This window comes from Pinus tabuliformis, chromosome 9 (genome assembly GCF_031772625.1).
Source record: "Pinus tabuliformis cultivar Carrire ecotype Pingquan chromosome 9, CPIR1, whole genome shotgun sequence".
Taxonomy (NCBI): domain Eukaryota; kingdom Viridiplantae; phylum Streptophyta; class Pinopsida; order Pinales; family Pinaceae; genus Pinus; species Pinus tabuliformis.
The window spans coordinates 984,180,090-984,192,523 of NC_142307.1; the positions used below are offsets into that span (position 1 = coordinate 984,180,090).

The window sequence follows — 12,434 nt, forward strand, 5'->3', positions numbered from 1 at the left end:
GACAAGATTCCGTAAACAAAACATTTATTGATATTGACCGAAGTAAAACATACCGAGAACGCATTCAGCAAAGTGGCATAGAAAAACAAAATAAAATGTTTAATATATATCCACTTGGATTTACAAATTAAATTTAGGTATTTAAAAATCAGACCACCAGCTTCATAGTATATAAATATTAATTTTCTTTTACATGAAAAAGAAAATAGGGAGTTGAGAGTTCCAATAATCGAATCGAGCTGCCTCCTCGCTCTCCAAAACTCGGGGCGTGTAGATCGTTTACGCGCTTAAACTCCATTTCTCACTCACGAGTTTACCAAGCCTCTCTGTGCAAGCACGAATTTGCATTTATTTCTCCATTACGTGACAGAGAGGATTAGGTGATTAATTAACTATCGGAGGATTAATTGAAATTCTAATTATCAGCTCGCTCCCTCCGTTTTTCTCTTCCCCCTTTCAGTCTCGTATGGATTAGCCACTTCGCTTGTAATAACAATGGCAGAATCATCATCATAATCATGCGGGCGGCGAGGTAAGTGACGGTTGGTGATTTTTCTCCTTAGTATTTTTAGTAACATACAGAGATACTGAGGCAGACTCTGTTTGTTTGACCACGATTTCCTTCTTTTATGTAGGTGGGTTTAGGGTATAAGGTTAAACAGAGCATCCAACGACCTACCTGGACTGGTATGATTATTACTTCACAAAATCGTCAATACATATTTTTCAAACGAAATAGTAAGGCGGGTGCGATTTTAGGGGCTTCGATTTCGGAAGTGGTGGTCGCGCGATCAATTCTCGTAACTTCTCGCTTCAGGAAACTGTCGAAGCTTAGCTCGCGTTGATTCCCTATTCCGTTGCCACCATTATAGTAATAGATTTTGGTGATGTTATAAAACAACAAAATTCACTAGACATTATTTTTGGTATATCTTATTAGCATTTTGCATGTTAATTACTAGCACCGTCAGTTTGTTCTGTCTCTATCTCTAAGACACTTTGAATAATATAAAGACGACACTATAGTTAGTAGTAACGTATGGCTTAACTTTCAATTCTTCGCACCCACTTTGCTTTAATGTTTCTCCTCTTTAAAATTCAGAGGCAAATCATCGAACTGTTCAATGACGGCTGTTAAAACCACTCCTTAAAACTTTAGTTGTTTGAATGCAGTCCACCTCGAGTGGACTGTCTAGATTTTAAGTATACATGTCCAAGGAGTGAGTTTGTAGTTCACTCTAAGAATCCTATATTTTTGTTCATTATTGGATTGCATAAACCTAAAAACATTCTTAGATATGAACCAAAAGTGCAAGCTGCTGGGGTAATAGCTCTGTCCATCAAGAGAGTCTAGAGTTCATTAACATTGTATCATTTTATAACGTTCATATCTAGCGTGCAATCTTCTGTAGGCGTATGGAGATCGAGAAAAGGTTGCTTGTATGTTGCTTTTCTAAAATGAGTGCAACTCATAGCATCTACATGGTTTTGGACGTTTGTTATGTATTCGTGTTAATTGCGTCTTGTGAAAGTTATCAATCATAAGAATAATAACTTAAAGATAGGGCTTTAAACTCTTCAAATCCTGTTGATATCTAGTCATTTAATTTCATGACTTGTTATTAGCTATGTCACAAGGCTCACTGAACTTCAACCTCAAGGATCAAAATTTGATGAACCTAATTTATTTTTTTGAGACTCGTTGAACCTGATGGCCGTTCACTAAGTCCACAGTGCAAGCTTGTAACCTAATGTCACAGTTCAAGCTTGTAGTCTCATGTCATAGCTCAAGCTTGTAATCTATCCTTGCAGTTTCCAGGTTCACTATAGCAATCTATCTATCTATATATGTATGTCTGTAGATGAACCTCATCGAAAAATTTGAATTCGGATCGAACCTAATCATTGCTGAATCCAAACTTGAACTTTAACTGTGTGAGTTAGGCTATGACCAAAAGTCAAATCCCATGTCAAAATACTTAATTGGTCATTATGATGCTTGGGAAGATCAACATTAGATTAAATTATCAAAATCAAACTTAAATACATCTAAATTAGGTCATTTTAGCATTTAATTATACGACCTTTAATAGATAATGGCTTAACACCATTTAAATATCCTTTAACAACCATAAAAGTCCTTAATTAATGAGAGCCCTAAATTTAAGGGCTATCATGGAAGTGTAATTGCAAAATATGTGTATGTGACCCATGGTCATAATTCTTAAAGATTTTGCATAGTAATTTTTTAATGGGTTATAGTTTTTTTTTGAAATGTGGTTAAGCTTTTAGTGTCTGGACATAATTCTTGCACTCTTATGCATCAATTACTATTTGAATTTTATGGACAATTTCATCGAGGAGTAGGGGATAAGTACTCGAGGAAATACCTGAGCACTTTATATGCTATAGATTATCTGTTATAGCTTTCACAGTCAAAATTAATCACCTATGAAGAAATGTCTCCTCAAGATATAGAGTAACATAGTTATTGGGTGTGTTAAAAAAGGTTGGAAGAGGATGGCATCTTAAATCTTGAAATCAGCAATAACATTTGCTACTCGTCTCTTAATAAATTAGTAAATGGTAGTCACATGAACAGTGGAAGTGGACAAGACTAAGAAGGATGGTGTATTAAGAATGCTTTGTTTAAATCGATTATTGTATTGGAAGATATTTCATTTGCCATTGAAGGTCTATGTAGCTAGTTTGATCAATTTGCTATGATAGTATAATTAGCTTGAAGGAATTGTTCAATGCAAAATAACTTTAAATAAATGACTTTAAGGTTGAACATACTATTTGCTCCTATAAGTTTTTATTATGGGTAGCCACATAGAGCATGGTTATGGGGCTTAGGCCATAAGTCCTTGGCGGGCTTAGTCAGACTATGTTTTATTAAATTATAATCTATACTTTTCCAATCTCATTGTGCATAATTCGTAGTGGACTATGTACACAACGTGCACACATGCGTATCTACCTTTCCATTTTGATGATCAACCACATTTGTTTGTAACCCTAGAAGACATGGTTAAACTTGATCACTCTTGAACAATTTTGCACCCCTCTTTATACATAATACCATAAATAGTGTACAATATGTGTGTATTGTCACATTCTTCTTTCTATTGGCATGTGGTTGTGTGCCCATATCAATTGGTGTTAGATCCTTAAGACTAGGGCCTCTTTAGAGTTCTGCAATCTTGGTCCCCGCGGGAGTTTTTCTTGCTTGAACTTTTCTTTGAGCTCTCAATTCCAAGTAGTTTGAGTGATTTAAAGACATGTTAATCCTGGTCATGGTTGGTAGAATTGTTTGTCCTTATTTGCATGCTCATATGGTTTCTATTTATTTTGTTGATTTTTGTGCAGGTTGTTAGTTAAAACCCACAAAAATTTACAACACTTGCAAATTTATCTTCTTGGGCCCCTTCTCTCCATATAACCCACAAATCATTATTTCTATCTTCAAAGTAACATCAAGTTCTCATTTATTTGCACTATGGCTCCATGCAATTCTTTTGAAAACATTTTCGGTCCTATCCTCCTAGCATTGCTCAACCCTTGGTTGATCGGTAGTGACAAAGGTAACTCTTCATGAACATCCTTGTAGAATAAAAGCAAGAACTTACACAACAACAAGAAGAGTTCCAATTTGAAATGATGAAAAACATGATGGCCATGTCCTAAACTCAACATTATCTTCCCCAACAACTATATGTCTACGATTAAGAGGTTTCCACCACCCCTTGACATTTTTTCCACTCCTTGACACAACTCTTGCACCTAGCCATGCTTACTATTACCCCTCATGGATAGGTCTACAATTAAGAGGTTTCCACCGCCCCTTTGACATTTTTTCCACTCATTGACACAACTCTTGCACCTATCCATGCTTACTATTACCTCTCATATTGTATGAGGCCTTGTACTAGTGGATGACCTCACCTAAGTAGGCTACATTTGAAGTATATTGGTTTTAGAGCCATTATGTTGCTACTTGCATGCATATACATCACGGACATCATATATTTGGCATCGTAATCACACATTTTAGAGGTAGATAGGTTGATTCGACAAAGTGCTTAGCTTGGTGAGGGGCATATCACTTATGCCTATGGCAGTTATATTTGTTGAACACTATGTGGGTGTTGAGACATTCTAATAAGTGATGTCCGATTGTATACTTGTTTAGCTCTTATGTTGACTTGTGGTGTGCTTCATCATAGATTATGATATGCCTTGTTTCTAGGCCTTTTATTTGAATTATGGTGGAGTGCCTTGATTAGAGGGGGTTTAGTGGCCCCATTTATCAAGTCTTCATCATGATTATGGTATAAGTGCTGGAGTTCTTCTCATTACACACATTCTTAGAAGGGCTATCCTTCTAATGGTTACATTTTATTTTTGTTGGAAATAGTACCAAGGAGAGGTGTTACTAGGCATTTATCCCTTTTAGCCTAGTAGACACATTAATAACTTTTGTCTTGGTGACATTTATGAGTTATATTAATGTCATGGGAGGAAAAGATACTTAAAAGTGTTGTACCATGTACTTTATATAATATTAAAGTCACTTGTATTTTATAAAGTGAGGGGGGTCAATTGAGAGAGTTAATCTCAACCAGACATCTTGAGATTTGGAGATTAAATCTCATCCATTAGATCCTAGGTTTAGGGATTCAATCTTTTCCAAGGAGACAAAAGAGGAAAATGGAGGCTCATTTCTTCACTTCACACTTGAGAGAGCATGAGGAGAAGAGGAGAGGAAAACTTGAGGAGAATTTGCAGCAGAGAAAGAGGGCACGAATTCCAAGGAGGAGAGTTGAGTTAGGGCATGATTTTCGAGGAGGACAAACAACAACATGAATTTCGAGGTAGCTAGCATCATAGAAATTGAGGGCAACAACACAATTTTCAAGGCACTTGGGCACGAATTTCGAGGACTGTTCCAGCGCTGTCTTGGCCTGAAATTTGAGGCAGAAATTTCGGGTTTGTTGCTACAGGTAGCGCAAATTTCGAGGGGGATTCCAGCTGTCTTTTGGCACAAAAATTGAGGTACAACAGTCACCTTCAGCACAAAAATTGAGGCAACAGTTGGCATAGATTTTGAGGTTATATTTGGCCACAATTTTCAAGGAGCTGATCAGAGAATTTAATGCAGAAATTTATGGGCATGTATTTTGTGGAAATTTGAAAAAAATCAATGGGCACAAATTTCCAGATTTGCATTTAATGCTTCAGTCGCTAAAAGAGATATGTACTATGATTATTTTATGTACTTAGACTAATTTTCTCAAGCAATAAAATCTTCATTTGAAGACCGGTTTTCCCCAAAAGGTTGTGGGGTTTTTCTAGGGTCACCTTGACAAAAAATAAGTGTCTCACATGTGTGAATGCTTGCCAAAATTATGTGTTAATTTTCAACTGATAGGAAAGTGAAAAATAGTAGAAGTACTCTTTGAATGTTTACTATTAATGCATACTGAAATTTATATCAGTGTGATAAAACATGTGGGTTGGGCCTAAACAACACATGCAAACTTGTAAACTGGGTTAAGGGTGTAAACCATAATTTTTCTAGAACTTTTCATGTGATCTTTGCCTTGAAGGATGAGTCCCCTAGTGCATGTGGATTTTTTTAGCATTGGGATGGCTACTTGAGGTTGTTGACTCCTTACTTTGTGGAGCACTCTCTTGATCTTTATTCCTTGGCACATTTATTGAGGCATAAGTAGCCTACATGCACACTCATCTAGAGCGCCTATCTTATTTTGTTTTCCAAGGAGATGTTCTGATGCTCATGCACATGGATCTATACTTTGGCACATTGTTTGATGTCTCCTTCATCTATAGAGGTTGCTATTATAGCTATGTGCGTTCTCTTTGCACATATATCATGTTGGAGGATGAGTTTATTATCTTTCTAGAGAAAATGCCCTAACCTATTGTACCATTTTGGGCATATATTTGGTCTTCCAAGAGTTTTGACTCCATAATCCAAGGGAGTGCTCCCTTAAGTAGAGGTTCTATGCACATTCTTTGAGACTTTTTGTAGGACTGCTCCATGAGAAGAGGTTACAAATGGCATCTTGGATGGATTTTCATGGTCAAACAAGCCTAATTCAAGGGGATGTCTTGCTTGAGGAGAGGGAAAGTGGCATGTCCATTTATCTGTCCCTTTATTTTGTTATGCATTTTGACTTGTCTTTAGGAGATGGTTAGGAGATATTATATTTCATGTTTCCCTAAGAGATATGATGGATCTAGAACTTGGATATTATTATGTTATGTTTGAGGGTTTTGAGCTATAAGAGAAGCTCCCTCGCATTGTAATGGTTATTGAAAGTTTGAGCAAAAATACTCTATAGTTAGTGTTGAAGATTTGTTGAAGGCTTCGAAATTCAAGGTCTTTCTCTCATTAATGTGAAGCTTATGTTTTCATCTCCAATTGTTGAATGTTGATGTTGGATATTGTTGTGAAAATTCGAGAATCCCATTCAAATCACCTACTGCAGCAATTGATTAAACTTCTCCTATCTGTTAAATACTGAAACAAATTATTTACTGTTTCCTACAACAAATATCAAAGCTAACACACTGCAGCCTTCACTTAATTAATTAATTTGCCCAAAACAAGAACAGAACAAATAGAGAAAGATGCACAAGTGACAGTATTTTTTGGACAAATGTCCCTGGAAAAACCCAATGCGGGAAAACTGGTGCAATAGCTCTGAGGGTTTTATATTATTAAGCAGTAGTTTCTAAATACAAATCTAGATGCCCTTCCAACACTCCAGTTACAGAGAAAAATAAACTGGTAGGAAAACTTAGTGAGATTACCTCACTCTACCCGGCAATTCCGACAACTGAACCAACTGTCCCTAGCTATCCTTGGAGTGGCCCTGTGTAGGCCCTGTGTCAGCCCAACTGGGAAACATTTGCCTTCTGGAGTAGTTTCCAGCCCTCTCGGCTCAGAAATCTCAACTCCTCGGCAGATTTCGGATTTCTGCATTGGAAGACTGCGTTGCTTCTGCATGAGCCCTTCTAGCTTTGCGTGGGCCCTTCTGGCCTAGCGTCAACCCCTCTTGGGTTTACGCTGCCTCCTCCTGGTGTCTCTTTGCCTCTCTGTTGTTGATCCTGGGTCCTGGAGAAGATACTCCAACCCAACTATCCCAAAATCTCCCGACAGCCGCTCTGCTTCAAAAAATCGATTCTCTGAACTCTCTCTATGTGTCCTCCAAGTGCCCATTAAGCTTTCTCTTATAATCCTCTTGTTGATCAATCAACGACCCATATTAGTTCCTAATCAATGGCTAGGATCATATTGACTTGATCTTTGCCTTCTTCTAGAAGTTTCACCCATCGTTTATATTAATACCTTTCAATTATTTTAATTTCCTAAGTTTAGACTTAGGATCCCATTAAAAATAATTAATTATTTTAATAACACTGTCTCTGGGTGGAATTTCCCAAAATGTTTTCAGGGTATTGGAGAATGCATGTGTCTAATCCTCCCTGCACATTTTGAGACTTAGAGCACATCCGATGTTGCCATAAAACTTAGTGAGGTTACCTCACTCTACTCGGCAATTCCAATTGTTCCGGCAGTTGAACCAATTGTCCCCAACTATCTCTGCGTTGGCCTTGCGTAGGCCCTGTGTCAGCGCAACTGGCAAATGTTTGCTTTTTGGAGCAGTTTCCAGCCCTCCCGACTTAGAAATCTCAGCTCCCTGGTAGATTTCGGATTTTTGCACTAGAAGACTATGCTGCTTTTGCGTGTGCCCTTTTGCCTCTGCGTCAACTCTGGGTGGGAAAGATCTCGATTTGGTAGCCCTTCTCTCTGTCGACTCACTCAGAGAGACACTGCCTCAAAATCCAGTCCTCCAGCTAGGACTGCGCAAACCCTCTAGGGTGTCGAACTGTTGCCTCTTGCAGCTTTTTCAATCTCCCTCTTCTACTCAGCGTTGCGCTCTCTGGCATTGTTCTTCTTGCTTTACTGGCATTGCTTTGATAAGATGTGAAAATTCGAGAATCCCACACGATCACCTACTGCAGCAACTGATTAAACTTCTCCTATCTGTTAAATACTGAAACAAATTATTTACTGTTTCCTACAACAAATATTGAAGCTAACACATTGCAGCCTTAATTTAACTAATTAATTTGCCCAAAACAAGAACAGAACAAATAGAGAAAGATGCATAAGTGACAGTATTTTTTGGACAAATGTCCTCAGAAAAACTCAATGCATGAAACCGGTGCAGCAGCTCTGAGGGTTTTATATTATTAAGCAATAGTTTCTGAATACAACTCTGGATGCCCTTCCGACACTCCAGTTACAGAGAAAAATAAATTGGCAGAACAACTTAGTGAGATTACCTCACTCTACTCGGCAATTCTGACTGTTCCGGTAATTGAACCAACTGTCCTCGACTATCTCTGCGCTGGCCTTGCGTAGGCCTTGTGTCAGTGCAACTGGGAAACATTTGCCTTTTGGAGCAATTTCCAACCCTCCCGACTTAGAAATCTCAGCTCCTTGGCAGATTTTGGATTTCTGCACTAGAAGACTGCGCTGCTTCTGCGTGAGCCCTTTTGGCTCTACGTCAACTCTGCGTGTGCCCTTCTGGCCTAGTGTCAACCCCTCCTGGGTCTGCGCTGCCTCCTCCTGGTGTCTCTTTGCCTCTCTGCTACTGATCTTGGCTCCTGGAGAAGATACTCCAACCCAACTATCCCGCTGCTCACTGCAAAAGCTCACTATTGAAAATCTCCCGGCAGCTACTCTGCTTCAGAAAATCGATACTCTGAACTCTTTGTGTGTGTCCTCCAAGTGCCCATCAAGCTTCCTCTTATAATCCTTTTGTTGATCAATCAACGACCCATATTAGATCCTAATCAATGTCAAGGATCACATTGATTTGATCTCCGGCTTCTTCTAGAAGTTTCACCCATAGTTTATATTAATACCTTTTAATACCCATTAAAAATAATTAATTATTTTAATAACACTATCTCTGGGTGGAATTTCCCAAAACGATTTCTGGGTATTGGAGAATGCATGTGTCTAAGCCTACCTGCACATTTTGAGACTTAGAGCACATCCGATGCTACCAAAAATCAACAATTGTTTGCAAAATTTGCTTGAAGGGCTATTTGTGAAGGCAAACTCTATTCTAATTGAAGGACTTAGGTGTGGACTTTCTCCTCATATTCTTCTTTGTTGTTTTCTTTTTGAATGGTGTTAATCATGCAAATATCATTTTCGTTATTGGTTGAAATTGCACTCAAGTTACAAAGTCTAAACAATAGGTGCTAGCCTAAGGGTGAGTCAAGCGGGCTAATCACCTTAATGGAACCTCTTCTCACTTTAGGTAAACTTTCCTTTGACATAAAGGTTGTATCCATAAGGTTAAGATTACTAAATCTTATGAAAGAAAAGCGTAGGATTTAATCAAGAATTGCCCTTAGTTAAACAAGAAAATTAAATGATTGATTAGGTCTACTTTTGGGGTGGTTCGAGGTGAGTGACTAGTGCCAATAATCCAATTGGGCATTTGGAGTCCCAGGGTTCCTAGGTGGGCTGTAAATTATGAATGGATGGGGGTAAATATGTTGTTCAAACATACACGATTTTTCCTATGATTGCAAGATAAGATGGTCAAAAGTTAACAATTTGTAGGCCCTAACCAAGTACTCTACTTATGTGTTTGCTAATACAACAAGGAGAGATTTTATTTCATTTCAAGTTGAAATACACCATGCAATCTTTCAATGAAATTTTATAACATCAATGCTCCAAACTTGAAGATAAAAACAACCAAAAGATGAATACATTCTTTAATATTTAGCTCGGATATGTGTTTTAGCCTTGAGAGGTGTCATTGAGGCTAGGAACACAGAGGAATTAATTATCTCCAAGCCCATGTAATTTTTCCTAAGTTTCACCTAGGGAAAATATCTTAATTATGTCAATTAGTGATTTTTTAAATATTTCCTAAGTCTAAACTTAGGGAAAGTGGATAATTAATTGACATTAGTTGGGATAAGATTGATTTACCTCTAGAAGCTTGTGGAAAGTTTCTAAGATGATCTTAGCCATCGATTGGATCAAGTGAACTTCTAATTGTGGCCATTCATTTGTGAATGAGAGATTATAAAGGGAATCAATGGGCAACTTTGGAGACATATCGAGTAGTGTTAATTAAGAGACACTTGGAGGGTTTCGGCAATGGTGATTAGGAAGAGATTTTCCAGAGGTTTTTGTTATCAGTTATTTTCTGCACGAGGCCGAGTGTTTCTAGTGAGGTTGTGAGCTTCAGGAGGAGGCCAAGTTGCTTAGTAAATTTGTAGGAGTAGAGGTTTAGATTATTTTCAGGAACGAGTGTGAGTCTTCCAGAGGCCAGTGCGAGCTTGCTAGAGGAGGTGTGAATTGCTAAGAGGGTAGATCGAGTTTTCCATGAGTTAGATTGAGTTTCCAGAGGGTAGTGCGAGTTTGCCAGGAGACAGTGAGAATTGCTAGGAAGAGCCAGTGTGAATTGCTAGAGTGCCAGTGCAAGTTACTGGAGGTAGTGCGAATTGCAGAAAGGGAAGCCATGGGGTTTATTCAAGTTGATTTGACTAGCAAAAGTGAAGGTTAAATATTGCTAGAGCTTTGCTAGTGTCAGGCAAGCAATTGTAGTTTCTCAAGAGAAATTTTTGTTGAGGATAATAATATAAATCCTCAAATCTGAAAACTGGTTTGCCCCACATTAGGGTTTTTCTAGGGAAATTTGTCCAAAAATACTTATGTTAGTTGTGTGATTGGTTTTCGCTGCGATTTTATTTTGTGAATGGTGTTGTTCATGTTGTTATTCATTACTTCCAACAAAAGAATTATTTTGCTATGAGCAAGTAATATGAAATAATTAATTGGGTTAATAGCACCTTCTGGGTAGCGAGAAATTTCACATGGTATCAGAGCACTGAGCTTATTGGTTATCTGAGTGCGAGGTTTCAAAGGAGAAATCAAAGGTTTTAATGCAGATAGATCTCTTCAGATTTATTGGAATTTATTGTTCGAGGGCTTCAAAAATTGCTTCAGTTGGATTGAGGGATCAAAACAAACTTGATGGTGCGTCGAACTTTTCTATTTGGAAATCCAAAATTTTATTATTGCTGGAGGAGCATGCACTGAAGGAGTATCCTACGAGAGTTGTTGCCGTACCGATAGATACAACACACTTAGTGACCTATCGCAAGGAGGATGCCAAGGCTAGGCGTATTATCCAAGACAGGGTTAAAGATCACATTGTTCCTCATATTGCAGAATTGGATACGTGTAAGAAGATGTGGGATGCCATCTTAAAGTTGTTCTAGAATGCTATTGTAAATAGGAAGTTGATCCTTAGAGAGAAGCTAAGAAACACCAAACAAAACAAGGGAGAAGGCATAGTCAGTTATCTCACTAGGATCAAACTTGTCAAGGATGAGTTAGCAACTGCGTGGAAAAGATAGATTATGATGAGCTCGTGAGAACTACTCTAATTGGGTTCTCAAAGCACTGGGACGTGTTTGTCCAAGTGATCAATGGATGATAAGACCTGCCTGATTGGGATCGTTTGTGAAGTGATTTCACTCAGGAATAACTTAGGTTGAGTTTATTCAGTGACAACAACAATAAAAGCTAGAAGCATGAGGATGACAAAAATGTTGCTCTTGCAGGAAAGGGCAAATCCAAGAAGGGCTCAAGCAAGGGGCCTGACTCCAAGGGAGAGAAGAAAAAGAAAGACTTGAGTAAAATCAAGTGTTTTGGATGGAGTCAACATGGACATTATGTTAGTCAATGTTTGAACAAAAAGAAGGGTGATAAGAAGAAGAAATCAAACAATAGCTTCAATGAATATTGATGAGCTGTTTTCAAAACTAGAAGAGAGTTCGCTCTTATAGCTTGCTTATCTAGCTCGACCACCATAGGAGTTTAGTATATTGACAGTGGGGTGTCATGTCACATGACAGGAGTTAGAGAGTATTTCTCCAGCTACAAAGTAGAGGTGATAGGCTTCCAGATTCAAATGGGAAACAAGTCCAAGTGTACTGTAGTTGGGAGAGGGACAATCAAATTTAGAGGGAGTTAGGCAAGAGTATTCATGTTATAGATGTGTTGCATGTGCCAAGTTTGGGAATGAACTTGATTTCTGTTTATGCTCTTCAAGATAGGGGTATGATGTATATTTTCAAGGACAAAAGGTGTATTTGAAGCACCAGGATTGGAATTCAGTAAAGGAGATTGGGGTGAGAAGCAACAAATTGTACAGGTTGCAGTTGGACGATCCTAAGCACTAGTTAACAATAATAGTAACAAAGATATGGGAGAGCTATGGCATTGGAGGTTGCGTCATATCCATCAAGTTGTACAGGTTGCAGTTGGACAATCCAAGGCACTAGTTAACAATAAT

At 38.2% G+C, this 12,434-nt stretch overlaps 1 protein-coding gene across 4 annotated transcripts in view; it reads left to right on the forward strand.

The window, feature by feature from the left end:
- Positions 1-200: 200 nt before the first annotated feature.
- Positions 201-12,434, forward strand: part of LOC149152033 (histone deacetylase 15-like) — a 318,098-nt gene continuing 305,864 nt past the window's right edge. For 3 of the 4 annotated variants that reach the window (XM_089438338.1, XM_089438340.1, XM_089438341.1), the window contains exons 1-2: positions 201-532; positions 636-687. The gene's annotated coding sequence lies outside the window, so the exon portion shown is untranslated. Of the gene's footprint in view, positions 533-635; positions 688-779; positions 801-12,434 lie in introns of those variants that run through there. The other variant, XM_089438339.1, reaches the window with a different exon arrangement.